Genomic DNA, 18,539 nt, shown 5'->3' with positions numbered 1-18,539 from the left:
TTCAAATTTGATCATGTTCGACCTATTCCTGATGAATTCTCCTCTGATTTTCTTCTGCCTTCCACTACTAAATAAAGAGGTGGAGGATTGAAAACCACTTTTAGTGTAGCCGTTGGACAACATATTCTCGTAGCCTTTGAACAAGGCTAGTATTAATCAATAGAAGGGATTGATTTTTGAGGTGCTCGGGATAGATCTAGTGCCTTCTGCTACTGCCCACAACATGATTATTGGTCTCACCTTCACCATGCAGGATCTCTGGATTACAAGCCCAATCCTTTCGCGTGAAATTTCTGCACACCATCAGGCCATTAATAACTTTACTGCTTAACTCTTAAACCATGTCCCAGAAGACGCTTTATTTCAATTTAATTTCAGAAAAAGCTACGAACTTTTGGTAGATATCTTCAGAACATAGTCCATCTCCACATTAAGTATTTTTAAGTCTTCTCAAGAGGCCCTTCATTTTTTAACGTGATAGAAAACGTTTTTTCCATCTCCAAGTTTCTGTATGAAATATTCCATTCATCAGGACCTTAAAATACTTAAAAGATTGTATTTTCTGCACTAACCTTATTTTTTGCTTAAAAAGTGAGTATTGTGCAACAGTACAACGTTTGAACCAGTTTCTATTAAAAAATGGAAATTCCTATTTTTCCTTTTAACGCCAAATCGTAGTTCAATGTAAAGTAAATCAGTGTTTTTGTTTTCGTCAAGCCTAGATCTCTAGCCAAATCCTTGAGCTTGCTCTGACAATAAAATTTACCCACTACACCAACTTAAGTCAGCAACTATTCATACTTATATCTTTGGTAATGATTGACTCTCTTGAAACTATTTGTTCAGACTCAGAAACAAAATGCCTCTAAGTTTATCAATTATTCTGAGGACTATAATGCTCATTCAATCTCTCTGTAGACTGGATTGTGGATGTACTTATCTAATTGGAAAGAAGCCTGACAGTGGAAGAGTTTATTGTATCTTGTTTTCAACAGAAGATTTGAACTCAAAGTTAAGAAGATCCAGCAGAACTTTAGTACTAATTTTCACCTCCGAATATGCTACAGAAAGTACTTTCGTTGGAATAGAAATCAACTAATCATGTGGCTCAGGGACGCGGAAGCAACAATTTGTCCTATGCTTGGGTGAAACTTAAATTAAAAATTCAAATTTATTGTGATTTTTTTCTTAAAAAAGTATATACGATATTTCAATAGAAAAAACAAGTTAGCTGTTGACTTGGAATCAAAATTATAAAATGTATAAATCTGTTATATTAAGTATGTAAATTCAAGTTTTCCAACTTTCTATTCGTAATCGGCGACCTGAAATCCCCCGAGGAACAAAGTTACAAAAGAAATTACCCAGTAGAAAATTTTCATCCCTAAAGAATTCAATGCGATTGATAATGACATTAGTAGCAGAGATTTTCCTACATCAAATTAGCTAGCTTGGAGGAAAAAATCGTAAATCACCTTCTGGATATAACCAAAAAAATAAAATCATTTGTTCTTTCTGCAGTTGGAAAGAAAAATAGTCCAAAACACGATTTCATTTTTAAATCAAATTAAGTAATCGTGTGAATCCCTCACTTTCGAAAAATAAGGTCATGTGACAAGGCAATACATTTGTCTTATAAAATCTGTTTATCTTCGGTCTCCAATATGGTTATAAAAATGTGTATCTGACAGTGTAATAGTTTATATTAGCTCTAATTATATGTGGCTTTGTTTGTTTGTTTATGAGCTTATTTTCAACTCTCCTAACCTAACCCACGGTCGTGGGTTCAAATCCCGTTCACGCTATGAAAAAAATATGTTTTTTCATCAAATTTTTTTCTCTCAATTTTTACTGCAAACTTTTCCTTTACATCGAAACAAATTTCAAAACTATTTGCCTTCTGATGGAGATTTATTAAACCACTCGCATTATTTTCACTTCAGATTTTAACACATTTATTTTATTATGTTGTTCGGAAAGAATTTACAATACTAATGGCTAAAACTTGAGGAAAAATTTCATTTTGACAATAAATTGGAAATTAATATAGTTTCAAACAACTAATAAACACGCTATCATATCATATCAAACCAAAAAGTGAATAATAAATGTTCAAGAAATCTGAGAAATGCGCTTTCAAAGCACATCAAAAAATCAGAGATTAGGTGAACTAGGTGGTCAGTGAATTAATCCTGGTCCTCCAATTCACCTCCTTCAAACTAGTTATCCAGAAACCTTCAAATTTCAAAACCATAATGTGATGGTGGACAATCTTATTAAAACCTAATACATGAATCCATGTTTTCCCTATTATTTAGATCTCGAAATAACGCAATTGGGTACGGAAGCATTGTCATACGAATATATTCTAAATATCGCTTAGCTATTGATAAGACGATTTCTATACAAATATTAGTTTTTTTAAAGCGCTGGGTGAGTTTGGTGTGAATCCAGTGGGGATTTTATCGAACCATGTAGCGTCAATTGTACCACTCGAACAAAACGTTCCCTCGTATGAAAATACTACACTACTGAGAAAATTTGGTTAGGTTAGGTTAGGTTAGGTTAGGTTTCATCATGAAAATTTCACAATATGTCTGTTCGGATAATCCCCCTGATAGTGCACGAACAAATTTGTATGCTTGCAGATTTTTTCCATAAAAAAAGTTGAACAGACATGACAAATAATTCTGGAAACAGTTTTTCCACTCTGTTTGTTGAAAACTTTCGAAACACAGTTTTGAAAGTATCTAACAGCTTCTTGAGGTGATGAAAATTGTGCCCCGCGCATCTTTTGTTCGACAGCGGGGAACAACAACAAGTCAGTAGGCGACAAATCAGGTGAATATGGATAATGAGATATCTCTCCTCCAAATATTCATAAGTTTCACGTAAGAAATCGATTGTATTGCAGTCTGTGATATCATAAGAAACAGTTTTATCTGCCTGTAAGTCCCCTGCGAATCTTCTTCAATCATGTTTTGCTAAACATCGATGTTTTTCGTGATGGTAACCGATTTTGGTCAACATTCTCGACATTCATTACTAATGACCACACGACCATGAAGAAATGCTGCAAAACAATCTTCTTTGGCGGTGTTTCACTACCAAAAGTTGTACAATGTGATTCTGTACATTGTTATTGAGTAAACCCTTTTTTGAAATCATGAAAAATCATCCAAAGTAAGCCTTCATAGATGATTTCCATTTCGGCTCAAACTTTCGCCTTATAAACGTTCAATATTAATTTATTCGGTCAGTTTTTAAATTACCTCTGGCATCAGAATAAGAAACGACAATTTTAACCGTCTCATAGTGACGATGTATAACTTTGTATAGTCGCTTATTCCTGGTCTTCTAGATTTTGAAGCATCCCTCAAGCTTCCCATTTCATTGAATCTAGCACACTATTTTTTGATGTTCTTCTAGTAATTCGATTGAGTTTTGCCTCATGCTTTTTCATGACGTCTATTGCCGTAATCTACCATCATTATAATTTGATAATCTTACAAGGTAACATTTAATTTTTCAAATTTTTCTATTTATGTAGTTTTTTTCATGAATTATAATTCGGGCAGATTTTGTTTTTTATTGAATTTTTTTATGTTACGTATTTTTGCATTTTTGTTTTTTCAAAACACGGTTGATGCATTTTATGAATTTTATGTATTACTCATAACTCTGTTTGATAATACTTTCCTAAAAATACTGGAAGTTCATGATATTCGGAAATATCTATGAAAAGGGTGGACTCCAACATGGAATATTCATAACATATTGTAGACTTGATGGAAACTTCAATAAAGTAGAACGGTCAATTTCAAATGATACACCATCATTTATTTGTCAGAAGTAAACGAAATAAACTTGCAAACTAATCGCAGAAAACGAATAATTCTCCACCTCGACAATACGAATTCTCACTCATTTGTTCAAATAAAAACGTTTTTGAACAGTCAAAACATCGAATTGATGGGTCATCCGCCATATAGTTCTTGTTTGGCACCCAATTATATCTTCTTATTCCCGCAAATCAAAAATTGATTGCGAAGTCAGCGTTTTTCTACACCCGAAGAACCAGTTAATGCGTTTAAATGACATGTTTTGGAGGTACCTCAATTGGAATAGAGAAATGCATGCAAACGAGTTTTGAACTTAATGGAGAATATTTTGGAAAAGATATAAATATTTGTTTTTGTTTTGTCTATATTAAAACTTCAATAGCAGCCCTTGTATTATACTATAAGGGATGTAAGTAAAATACCTAACTGGTTCAGACCGATTGGGCACCCGAACAGTAGCGAGGACTAGTAAATATACTCAAATCTATCGGAATAAAAGATTTTTTCTCCTTTCTTAATATATTCTGGGATTAACAAATGCTGTTTTGACTGATCGGCACATATGTTTCATTTTGAAAAGTTCAATAGTTCACTATATTTCCTTTTCAGTTCATATAACAAAACACTCATATTAATTTTTTTTTGTATGAGTATATTTCAAATTCCATCCCTTGTATTCAATTGTTATGGTAAAAATTCTCTACCTTTATGAATTGAATAAACGAAAATCTGTTGCTGAAAACCACGCTTTGTTCCTAGCTGAATATTTGAGAAAATTCCTTAACTTTCAAACGGAATGCTTTGTTAAATTCTAAAAGCAAATTTTGCTCTCTGTGTGGTAAGGTATAAAACGGAGAATTTGGAAAAAGTTACATTCCAAGCAATCAGTAACACGTTCCTCCCCTTTACATACACAAGAGATACATTTATTGTAATTGTGTGTATAATTGAGGTATCGTGTACATAGCATAACTTCATATCTACTAAGTATTAAATTTGGAACTATACAGGGTGTCCCACGACGTGTTAAAACTATCTGTATGACAAAATACTTAAAGTAAGATCATGAAAATTTCTACGTTTGGATTTTCGGATACGATCTTTTTAACTAATATATTTTCAAAGATGGCCGACTTCCTGTAGAACCGGAAGTCGACAGTAACATTGTTATTTTGAATGGAACATCCCGTACATTGATAGATTTTTGAAATAAACGTAAAATTTTAGTATACTTTTGCCTAAAAATTCTTTTTGAAAAATGCATACTTTTTGGGTTATTAATTTTTTTGTAAAAATTTTGATCGTTGCAGACCCTTATACATTATTTCTTTACGAAAATACCCTGGAAGATATGAAAATGATTTCTTTTCGATTGATTCAAGGTAGGAAGTATTTGAATCTATGTTGAAAAATGTTTCATTTTATACAGGATGTGTATAAAAAATGTTCAAAGTTTAACTTCATAAATTTCAAATTTAGACCACCCCTGCATCTCTAAACATTTACAGAAAACATTTAATACCTGGATAACGGTGAGGTTAAGGTATATAGAGTTATACATAAATTTATCTCATTTTTTACTCCTGAATGCATCAAAATAGAAAAAACCGGGTGGTTCTATTTGAAAAAATAAAGGAATTTGTTATTTATGAAGTTAAGCTTTGAAACTTTTTATACACACCCTGTATAGAATGAAAAATTTTTCAACATAGATTCCAATACGTCTGATCTTGCTAAAGGCAACCGAATAGAAACCATTTTCATATATTCAAGAGTATCCTCGTAAAAAAATAATGTATAAGGGTCTGCAACGTCAAATTTTTTTGCAAAAAAATTAATAACACTAAAAGTATGCATTTTTCGAAAAAAGTTTCACGATAATCTCAAAAATATATCAATATAAAGGTTGTTCTATTTAAAATAACAAAGCTACAGCCGACTTAAGGTAGAACTGGAAGTCGATCATCCTTGAAAATATTTTAGTTGAAAAGATCGTATCCGAAAACCCAAAGGTAGAAATTTTTCATGATTTTACTGTAAGTATTTTGACATATACAGATAGTTTTTGCTAATCAAGCCAGGCGAATATTTGACCCATTTATCGATTGTACCTAACAAGTATTCGAAAACTTAATCACTTCCTTAAAAGTTTATTAAGCCCTTATTGAGTGGTATCAAGAACAATCCTTCCCTTCTGGGATACGTGTGGTGCGAATCTTCAAACTACAAAAGAGAGCTGTTAGATATTTACTCGGACTAAACAGCAGAATTCACTGCGGGGACTTCTTTAAAAGTTTAAAAATTCTGACTTTTCCTTCTTTATACGTCTCTAAATCCGTTTGCCTACTTCGTAAGCATGCTTCTCCAATTTTAAAAAGATCGCCGCACGGCTATGTGCAAAAAAATGCACAATCACTTACCAATTGAAATCAAATCGATATCATCTTTTTCCGCAATAATTTGAGGGCATATGTACTGGAAAGTATCTCCTACTGTGTAAGCGACAATTCTAATAATGATATTTAATTCCGGGCATGCTGCATACTGGTTTAATTTTGTTATGGACTTATACTAATTATTACCTTTACTATACTTTACTATAATTTTGTTTTTCTTCTATACATTGGAGTTTTATTTCATTTGTATCTTTATTCAATTATTTTTATGTTTGTTTTTAGTTTTTCAAGCATTTGTCTACGAATTGTATTAAATTTTTGACAATCTCTTTATTTTCAAATCCTGTGTCTTGTCATTGTCGAAGTGACCTATTTTCACGTCACTACACTTAAGTGAATCAGCAAAAGGATCTTCAATAAAATGAAGAGTTCTCGAACGACAGGGAATCAGTTTCACGACTGCAAGCGATCCCGATATCTCAAAACCGCCAGTAAGGTCGCCCAGGAACCAAAGCGTTGTAGTAAAATTTTGCTGCGAAGTAAGCGAACATCTCAAAAATAGTATAAGTGTTTTACGGGGAGAAATTTCATGTAAGCCGGAATTAAACTTTTTTTTGAGTTAAACCGATTTAAATTTTTTTCGGTGATTCCCGTCATTTGCCAAGATTTTATTTTAATAGAGTGTTTGGATACACAGCTATACATACGAGGGCCATTTCTTTTTCGACCTCCGATTGCTCCGTGCAGAAGCTACGCGGACAGAAAAAGGGGGGCTTGCACTTTACGCAACTGCGAAGCTCTCGCAATACACACTCCTCCATTATTGACATTCAGCCACGTAAATAAGTCCGCCACTATTGATGCTCCCGCCAAGTGTGATTGATTGGTTTCTACAGGCTGAAGGCAATAGTACCGTAGAGTCGTGTGTATGGGGCAAACTTCATGAGTGATGGTGTTGTGCGTGAATGGTGTCTACGGAATTTCCAGGAGTTTCAAGGTCTGTTTTGGACTCTATTGTTACTGAACGGTTAGGCTACATTGGTGGGAACTTTCTTTGAAGAGGGTATCGAAAAGATTGTCTAAATCTCATAATCACGGTGATTTTGTCGAAAACTGAAAGTGTACTCATCTTTTGGTGATAAAATTATTGTTTTAAATTTATCTTTCACTTATAGCCTATCGGAGGTTGAAAAGAAAAAAAACGGTCCTCGTATATCTAAATATATGTTAATGAGCAGGCATATCTTAAGTAGTATCCGTACATTTATAGATTTCTTTATTAACTATTGAGTGAGTAATTTAGAGAAAGAATTGAAAATTAAATGTATACAAGGGGGTAGTCCAGATCCATTTTTCTTTAAAGTGAAAACGACCCAGCTACCAAGGATAAGATAGTTGCGGAAGAAGCAGTAAACATCATCAAGGAACTAGAGAGCACCTCGTCCAAGCGTTTCTAAGTACTAGAGACTCATAGAGTTTCATTAGGATCGTAGTAACAGCCTAACGATTCGCCTTTCGCTTGGGCAACGGCCCACTTTTTATTAAAATAATTCTCTTTATACGTATCGTTAATTTGGTGATAAACTATTACAATTCTTTCATGACTTATATAATTGGTCAACATTCTGGACATTCATCACCAACGGCCACACGACCATTACAAAATGCAACAAAGCAATCTTCTCTGGCGGTGATCATTAGCAAAAGTTGTATAATGTGATTCTGTACATTGTTATTGAGTAAACCCTTTTTCAAAATCATGAAAAATCATCCAAAGTAAGCCTCCACGGGTTTTATTAGAAACTTCTCTATAGATGATTTACACCAGAGCAGCGCTTTGAAATTGTTGAAATAATTTATTTAAATTTATTCTCTGCAAATGGGGTTGTGTCATTACACTCTATGGAATATTTTCTTTGTAAGGTCATGGACTTTTCAGACAGTGATTGTTTTTTCTCTTTTTAGCCACTAGTCACTACGACCAATAGTTTCCAAGATACAGCAATTTACTACCCTGTAGTTTTTCTCTGAGTTACTCCGAGATGAAGTTGATATTAAACACATTTTCGCATAATTCAAATCTAAAAATAATTCGGCGTAAGGTAAATCATCTCGAGTTAATGAATATTCCAAGAATTCATACAAATTTAAAATGTAAATGGCATCCCAATTGTCCCAGTTATTAATATTCCTCAGTATCACAAATTAAATTTCAGAAATGCTTGACGCTAACTGTAATGAAATATTTTGGATATTGGGTACGTATACAGGAGAATTTTACTCATCGATTTTCCACTTGGTATTCCTATTATCGTCAGTCGCATAACTTTAAGAAACGGAATAGTTCATTATTTTCGGCACAATGTTATTTTTTGATCGTAAAATGGAGCTAGTACTTAAATTTTGTCGTCAATCAGTTATAGTACTGAGTTTGTTCAATATTTACTGTAATCCGCATTAAGTGGTAATAAAAGTTAATGTCTGATTCCGACGTTTACTAAGATTTAACGACATCTAGTGATTTGAGGGGATGTTTTCAATCCAAGCAAATTTCTGGAATACGATATTGAACGATTCTACATACTTCATTACTTCGAAATTTCGTTTTTATTTTTCAGTTTTGTAGATTATTTGATACATGTTAACGTTCTTAATGCCCAACATTCCATAAATCTTAAACTAGATTTCTAAAATTTTTTATAAAATCAATAGTAAAATGTGTCGAATAAACTGATTTTTGACCATTTTTATCAAATCGATAGAAAAACAAGTAATAACAAGCAAATGTTTAGAAATTACTACTAAATCATTAAAAAAAACAGGCCAAAATAAACCAGACATCCAAGGAATTTTTGATGCTCAAATGTTGAATATGGATTACTTCTTGAGAAGAAGAAATAAACCTGGACAAACCTTTTTTTAATTTTTCAAAAACTGTAAATGCACCTAAAATTTAATTTACATACCTGGCAATGGCTGCAATAGCTTAAGTAGATATTGCGCGCTTTTCGTTGACGTTGCATCGCCAAAATGGAGAATGTGTGTATCAATTTGATATATAATAGTTTATAGTTAATTTGGGTTATCATAATAATATTTCTCTATTGGCGGATATTTCTTATTGCGCTTGACAGTCTTAGTATTGAGCATATGAAAAGTTAGTAGAATATTCTACATCCGTTGAAAAGTACATTCTTTTACAGAATGTCTATTTTTCTAAGAAATATATTGGTCACATTCAAAACAGTTGGTGGGAGAAAATATGAAAATATGTTGACGCACTCTTATCATGATGAATTGAGAAAAAACAATTTACAGAACTGAAACCAAATTATAAAGTGTTGAAATTAATCCTCAAAATTATTTGCTATGAAGAGCTAGATTTCATTTTAGTTTTTCAATAATTTCGGTTATTATGGTTTCCTTAAAAATCAGTATAATAACCAAAAATAATCTGCTATTCATATTTATGATTTTCTAGGGCTCACAATTTATTCGGAATCATAATATTCCTCTCTGTGCACATATTCTTGGTCAACCTAGACAGTAGATCTCAATTTATAAAATTGAAATTAATTAATCAACGTTGAATAGAGGAAACGTGTGTAAATGGAGAAAGGAAAATTAAATAAAAGGGATCGGTCCATCGTATCTAATTATAGTTAGTGAAACGGTTGAATGCATACGCATATGCGTCACAAAGAAATAACTCGAAGAATAGAATCCGATTGTTGATGTGAAAGCTACTAGAAAACTAAAAAAAATCTTCTATAAACTATTTATTTTCCTGCTGCAAATGGTATTTATCCAAAATTTAATGTGAGCGCTCTCTAGGCTTCAAAACATGGGGATAAGTTCTGTTAATAATAAGTTCACTTTTATAAATATTTTCCGTAAAGGTTTTCTCTAGTCAAGCCTTTCATTTTGAATTCCTCCGTATATCAAATGATATATTATTCAAAATGCGAGATATTCTCTGTTCTCTGTTCCTCCAAACTTTTATTATTAATGTCTCAGGTACCATTTGGTCCCTGCCCAAAAAAATCATTGGGCATTCACCAACCATGACTAGCCTTTATGTATAACACCCAATAGAACATACGTGATACGCGGATATAATTTTGAAGCCTCGCAGACCCCATTATAATTTCCTTTTTTGTTACCATAAGTTTTTGAAAATTTTGTAGTGTAAACAGGCTGAAATCATTTTTGACCTGTTAAAGACTTACGTATAATGTTAGAGAATTTTTGAGGAAAAAAAATTATGTATTTTTTTAACAAAATTGAAATTAATATATTTTTCAAAATATATAGAAAGTAAATTATCTCAACTTATTTGTAAACTAAGTTGGAATTTCTAAAATCGTTGGTGATATTGATCCTGATTACACTGTTTACCACTACATCAACACTCACAATTACACTGTGTGACGTGTGACGTGCGTTTCGATAACAAAGTTATCGTCTTCAGCGATCGAAGGTAAATTAACTTCACTTACTTGTTTTATAGTAAATTTTCCCACTAATAAACCTTCTCTCAATTCCATTCGAAAGATTACAAAATTTGTTAGGCTTGGACAAAATAGGTTTAAAATGAAACTAATTAAATCTGCACAGTTTTTATTTATACACTATAAATTGTATTTATTTCACGTTTGGGCTTTCGGAAACGACTAAAATATTTTCGAGGATGATCGACTTCCGATTCTACCAAAATTTGACTATAACAGCACCTGTTTACATCACTTCAAACCACTTAAGATGGGACCAGCTTATTTTACCGAATAAAGAAAAGCGAAGTCATCAACATAGACCTGAATAAACAAGCCAGCTTTGCTTAGATTGAGTTACCAGCAACGAAATACATTATTGTTATTCATATTATCAAACTGAGTTCATTGTCAAATCTGTCAATTGCTGGGAAGACTATTTTAGAAGGACTCTTCCATCAATGCTATTCATCTACGGTATTGATGACGATCTGGTGTAGAAACTACGACGAAGATAACATAAATATTGACGATAATGATACAAAAAGAAACTTTGAGCATCATCTAAATAACGAAAGTCTCGCCGGAGTGAACTTATGGGCTAGAATGTTTGTTATAAGTAATGAGAACCCATAATTTTAACATCATTTTATCGCTGTATAACGTGGCATCTAATTGAATATAGCGATATTCGAAACATCCTTCAAGTTTGTTTAAAAAAACGAGTGGTATTGATGCAAAGGATATAGCAGACTACAAATTCTTCAGGAGTAATAGTAAATATTATACAGATGTTGAAGAATGCAATAAAACTGTTAATATTGTAACAGGGTAGTGTGTCAATAATTCATTGCGAGCAAATTATGAGAAGAGATTCTTCAATCTGTGATAAGTATTGTTCATCAAATTTCGAATTGCAGTATGAATAAACACAAGTAAAATTACTGTACAAAGATTTCATGTCAAATTATAATTTTCATATAATTATAGTATCCCAATAATTCTTTGTCACAATTACTTTATGAAGTTTCTTTCTACGAGCAAGTCATCTATCACCAATAGTAGGCACCATTGCAACTTTCAATATACAGTTTCCAAATTTCCCTAGATTATATTCCGAAGATAAGATGGAACTTTTGAATAGAGACTGTATAGTGGCGAGTCCCGATTTTATTTGTGGGTGCAAGCTCTAGAAGTGATTATATGGGGTACAATATATCATGCAAGCGAATCCTCTGAGCTTTTATTGATGATAACATAGGCCAATGATTAAAAAACTTTTTTACTGAAAATACCTTATTCTCATGTTTTTAGGTTGTTGAATCCAAATATGATACTTAAAAAGCTGTATCACCCACCATTTATTCACATTTTATAGTTACTTATGAAACTTATGAAAAACTTTAAAATTTAACAGCTTTTTTATAATTAGAATAAAATTGAAGGTAATAAGCTACCCTAACCTTCCGTCCGCTATCCGACCAGTAGGGCACGGTGAGGATTTGCCGGTCCTTGAACCACCAGAGGACTTAAATTTTATTAACTGAAGAATGTTCTTATGTACAGTCAAAGTTAGACGAATACGATAAAGAATTTCAATGTGTCACAGAAAATATAGAGCCTAAATTGTTTTCTCAGGTCGAGCTTAACGACTTAGTTAGGGCTCTAGGCTAAAAGAAAAGAACTTGTTGGCGGCTTGAACTAGCGTTCATGTGTATAGGAAGAGAGAACAGCAATTTTCAAAGTATTTTGAACAAGAGGGTGATTTGGTGTACTGCTCAGACATTCCTGGTCTAATGAGTGAGTTTGGAATTGAGTACAAAAAAGAAGACCGAAGGCTGTTTATTGATTCATTCAAAAATAGTTTGGAGGCTGTTTTATTACACAATGGTAACGTGTATGCTTCTGTACCTGTTGGTCATTATGTACATATGAAAGAGAGCTACGAAAATCTAGAAATAGTGTTAAATAAAAGTTATTCTGCACTTGATTCTAAAGTAATGTTAGAGAGTCTTTAAAGCCTGGCGAAAAGAACATTTTACGCAAAAACCTTGTAGACCCAAAAAACGTCCTCCTACCACCACTACATATTAAGTTATGCCTCATGAAACAGTTTGTAAAGGCTTTGCCTAAAAACGGGCCTTGTTTCAAATGTCTCTGTCAGAAATTTCCACACCTTTCAGAAGCTAAATTGAAAGAAGGCGTCTTATTGGATATTAGAAAAATAATGTTTGACGTTAACTTCGAATCCACAATGACCTCAAATGAAAAAGAAGCATGGGTATCCTTCAAGCAAGTTGTCACCAAGTTCTTGGGAAATGAAAAAGACCCAGAATATAAGTCTATTGTTGCCAACATGCTAAAATGTTTGAAGAGTTAGGATGTTTGATGAGCCTAAAAGTTCACTTTTTGAACAGCCACCTCGATTACTTCCCGGACAATTTAGGAAATGTTAGTGAGGAGCAAGGTGAGCGTTTTCTCCAGGATGTTAAAGTGATGGAAAAACGTGTACCAGGGCCTAACCAACATGATGGGAGATTACTGTTGGTCACTTCACCGGAAAGTTCAGCGACGAATTATCGCAGAAAAAGTTACACAAAAAATTTCAAAGAAAAGGGGAAAAGAAATATAGACAAATTCCAGTTGACAAGTAAACCCTGTATTAACACTCTACATTACTATACTGCAGATACAAACCATTTTTATGATGTAACATATAAGTGTTTCATTGATTTCCTCATCCAGGGGTATTGGATTATAATAAAATACATAATGCTTGGAAACTAAGGGTAGATTTGGATTCAGCACATAAAAATCTATAAATATGAGCTATTAAATTGAAAAAAGTTTTCAAACAAAAGTTTTTTGTTGGCCTGTGTAACCAAACCATGGAAGTTAGCTACCAATTATTAAAAGTTAGCTATCAATGTGTTGAATCTTGTTGCGTTTCCATATCTTTTTCATCATAATGTGATTGTGGTGAATATTTGAAGTTTTTATTCGCAGATTAAATATTTGTATTAACTAACAATATTGCATCGTTTCTTTATCATGTAAAGAATCTTGTGATTTCTTTTAGTCTTCCCTTAAAATACAAATGATTCGATAATTTTGTAAGATTGATCCAAATTTAAATGAAATCCTTTTCTTTCTATATTTCTCTCAAGTTGTATTCCGAAAATGGAAACAATATCTAGAATTTTTTTTCTTTTTCTGATAGTTTATTTTTATAGCTATTTGCTATTCATTTCAATAGTCCCTTCTTTGTTTGTATCCTTGATGAAATTAGGACGTTGTTGTTGGCAAATCCTTTACGTCATACTTTGAAATCAATGTGCATTGGATAAACACTGAAGATATTATAAAACAGAGTGAAAACAAGCAACCTTTTCTCACAACTTTATTCAATCTCAAAAACCATATCATCTTTATGGAAAACTGCTATGTTGTTCGTGTATAAACTCGCGATAAGGCTGATTACATGATCAGGAGCTCCCGTTTTCTTCAATATATTTCTTAATTTGGGCATTCTTTGTTTGTTTACTGTTTGTAATACGTTGATACGATATTACCTATCACAAATAATAGACTGTAAGCTTGTAAAATAAGAAACATAGAATAATACAAAGAAACCATAGCTTCTCCATCTCTGTATTCCGCTTTCTTTAACAATTATCTAAGTTTTCGGCTTTAAATCCTTCATTAACGTCCAAATAATACGATACAGATCATTATAATTTTCATTACCAGCGTGTTTCTCTATTTTTAAATTTGTTTTTCCTGAGATTCAAGAGCTAATAATGTAGGCACTTATACGACAAGGGCTACATAACACCATAACACCACCAGCTTGTTTGCCTGATTTATCATCGGTTGAAGATCAATCATGGCAAAGCAACTTTCTATTCGTCACTTATTGCGCGTGTATGCTCATGTCTAGCATCAACAATTGTCCACAGATTCCTTAGAAATTTCTAGAATGAAGTTTTTTCTTTAAGAGAAAAGGGTAAATTTGTGCGTAGTATTGTCTTTCTGTGCATATCAAATATTCTTAGAATAGACCCAAGTGCGTGCTGGAATGTTAAGAGTGACCATATAAAGAAACATCTCCAATCTTTGGTGAACAACTAAAAGGTAGTGAAACCAACGAGCGTGCAGAAAGCTCTTTTTATCCATACCAACCAAACAATTATTGGTAAAGCTGCATATGAGAATTCTGAACTGCACGTGTGATGCCCTCAAGATAGGTTCAAAAGAATCATACTTACTTTTGACCGACTATAGGAAATATATCATATAAGGAAAGAGTTTTGAGAGCTCTGAGCTGCGCTACGTAATGGTACGCAGGGCAGAAAAAACTAACTTTCTACTCTATTAGTGTGATATACTATTTCTTGTATTCTTTTTCAGTCTTATCAGGTATGGAACGAGGATTCCAGTTCTGGTTTGTCTTTAATTCAATGTTCCCATCCATTATCATCCCACTTTCATATTTATGGTATATCTACCTTATTACTTATATATTTCTGCTTCTCTAGATATCCTTTTCTACTTTATATCTAACTGATTATTTCCAAAATGCTTTCTTTTGTATCTCTTCACTAAGCATTAATATTAATATATATATAATATATATAATAATATATTATTAATTACTTCCCTCTACCTAACCCAACCATTTCCTCAAAAATCTCATTCAATTTTCAAACAAATCTCTTTATATCACAAAATTTGAACAATCAAAGAAATTAGCGCATCTTATGAGTACATCTTTTTCAACTTAAATTATTACTCCATATTTAACCATAGCTCCAAACATCATTTGATTTCTTCAAGAAATCGATTTTTCTGATATAAAGTAGATATGGATGCCTTTATTACCCTAATATTTCTTTCATTCTTTCTCTTTATTTTCCTTATTTATCATTATTGTCTTTTTCCAGCACTTCCACATTTGTTCCATTTTGATTTATTTGCCATAGGTGCCTAATCTCAATTTGTTTAGTGTGTATTAAAATTTCTTTGTTATTTTCTCTTCTCTCGTTATTTCTGCTTCTATCTTTCAACTTATATTCTGATATATATCTCTTTTCCAAAGTTCTAGTGTAGGTATGGTTTATAGCCGTTTCATCTAGACATCATCCTATAATTATCACATGGTGCCTGATTCCTTGTTTTCGCATATATTTCAAGTCTACTCTCTTCCTTTTTGTGCTTGCTATTTTATAATTTCCGCAATTATTCCGTATTATCTACAAGATTTCCTTGTTTCCATTCTACGTATTCCATCTTCTACTTTCTCGCTGTTTATTTCCTACTATTCTTGATGTTAAATATCTACCCTATCTTTCTGTGCTAAGGTTTTAAATCCATCCTCTTATTATTCAGCTGTTTCCTTTATATCTATTATTATCGTAGTTGGTTAGGTTAGGCTGCTTCAAGTTCTTTTTATTGAATTCTTATTAATTTACTAATATCAAGATATTATCTATTTTTGTTATTTGATTACTAAATTCTCAGCATAAAATATTTTTTTCTTTTTCCAACTCTTCCACTCCATCCATTTTGCAAAACAAATTACGAAAAGTTTTTGCTGGAACGTGATGTTTATCACGGTATAAAAATGATATTCTTGACTATTTTCATATTAATTCGGATTTACCCATATAAACCTACTTTTATTTTTTCTTTATCTACAAACTAGTTTCAAAGTCTGTTATTTATTATATATATTAGGGTGGGCTGAAAAAACTAATTTCAAATAATAAATAATAAAATAATAGACATAATCGCATCAAAAATCTTCACATTTATCCCGACTAAATTTAAATCAGTTTTTCTCAATAAATTTGGCATGTACAAATTGGAAAAGTCACGAAAAATATGTTGTTCTATGTTTTTCAGACATTTTTTTGTAGAATTGAACTTTAACTGCGAATGAAAGGAAATTTATGAAAATTTGGCAAAGAACACACGCTTTCGCTGACAAGACTGAGTTGAATCAGGCAACTTCAGAACTGAAAATCAATAATAATAATAATAAATAATAAAAAAGATGAAATACATAACTACCTTAGGAATTTAAACGCAACAGAAGCAACTGATTACGACTTATGGAAAACAACAAAAAAACTAAATAGACTATAACTAACAAATAACAAGATAAAGCAAACATGTTTGCAAAACACTTAGAACAAATCTTCCGTCCCAAACCCTTGAGAACAACTTTAATATTGAAACCGAAGTCAAAGATATTCTGGAATCTCCATATCAACTGGAGCCTCCCGGATATGATCTGAAGTAACTAACTAATAAGAGGTTGAAGTATCTAACACAATTATACAATTCAGTATTAAGAACAAGGTTATTTTCCAATTTTGTGGACCAAATTATACTAATCACTAGGCTAGGGAGACCTCTTGAAGACACTACATCTTACAGACCAATAAGATCCTGAAGACTAATACCTAATACCTAATCACCAATTTGGATTTAGAGAGCAACATGCCCCATAGAACAAGTTCATCGAGTCACAAAAAAAGTGTACCAATCTTTTGAAGATAAAGAATACCGTTCGGCGTCCTTTTCAGATATCGCTAAGGCATTCGATAAGGTCTGGCACTATCGATGGACTAATATACAAAATCAGAAATCCTAAAAGCCTACCTGCAGAACAGCACTTTCAAGTCAAAATACAAGATTAAATCACCACTCTACATCCGATTATATCAGGATTTCCACAGCTGATGTTCCCACACACAACAAGGTAATTACCTCAACATATACAGATGACATAGCCGTGCTAGCATCTTACCAGGACCCAGCTATTGCCTCTCATATATTGCAGACAAACTTGAATGCCACTTCCTTGTTGCTAAAAACTTGGAGAATTAAAGGAAATGAAAATAAATCTGGATATTACATACATTTAACGGATAAGAACCTGCCTAACTGTAATTTAAACGGACATCTTCTGCAACAAAAAAAACGTGCAAAATACCTCTGAATTCATATGGACCAACGACTAACCTGGAGCATACACATACCAATCAAGAGAGAGCAATTGGGTCTCAAACTCAGCAAACTGTACTGGTCAATAGGTCGAAAATCTCAACTAACAATCGACAACAAGCTGCTAATATACAAAGTCACACACAAACCCATCTGGAGTTATGGTAATCAACTATGGGGCACTGCATCCAACTGAAGTATAGCAATTCTAGAAAGATTTCAATCAAAAGTGTTCAGATTTATTGTAAATGATCCTTGATATGTACCCAACAGCGTTTGTGACCTCCAAATTAAGAAAGTTAAGAAGAAATATTTCCTTTCTTCCAAAAATATCCTTACCGCATGCAAACCCATCCCAATATATTGGCTCAACCTCTAATGAGACCTGACACCCAGTGGAGGCTTAAAAGACATGCCTAACAGATTTTAGTATCATAGTGATGTGTTGTATGGTTATCCTTCAATAAAACGATAGTGAAGGGAAATTGCCACTGGGTGATTCTCCTACAATACAGTTTATATTGCCTTTATACCATTTGCTCATTATAAAATTTTACAGATTGCAAATAAAAAAGAGGTTAAGAAAAAAAACTGCGAATAAGTTTTAATGGACTTTATTAGAGAAAAAATATTTGAAACCTTTTTTGTAGGCCGATTAATTTACTACAAAAATATCTATTTCTTTCTGCTACACAATAATTCGTTATTATTCATTGAAATACCAAAAAAAAAGAATTTTTTCATTATCACGATATTTTAGAGGTAGCTAAAAAAGTTCTATTGGCCCAACCTTATATATA

General features: G+C 32.5%; 1 protein-coding gene across 5 annotated transcripts in view; it reads right to left on the bottom strand.

The window, feature by feature from the left end:
• Positions 1–18,539, bottom strand: part of LOC130448472 (complexin) — a 535,599-nt gene that overhangs the window by 163,227 nt on the left and 353,833 nt on the right. The window lies entirely within an intron of this gene.

Source organism: Diorhabda sublineata, chromosome 8 (assembly GCF_026230105.1).
Source record: "Diorhabda sublineata isolate icDioSubl1.1 chromosome 8, icDioSubl1.1, whole genome shotgun sequence".
NCBI lineage: Eukaryota > Metazoa > Arthropoda > Insecta > Coleoptera > Chrysomelidae > Diorhabda > Diorhabda sublineata.
This window is presented reverse-complemented; position numbering and strand designations above follow the sequence as displayed.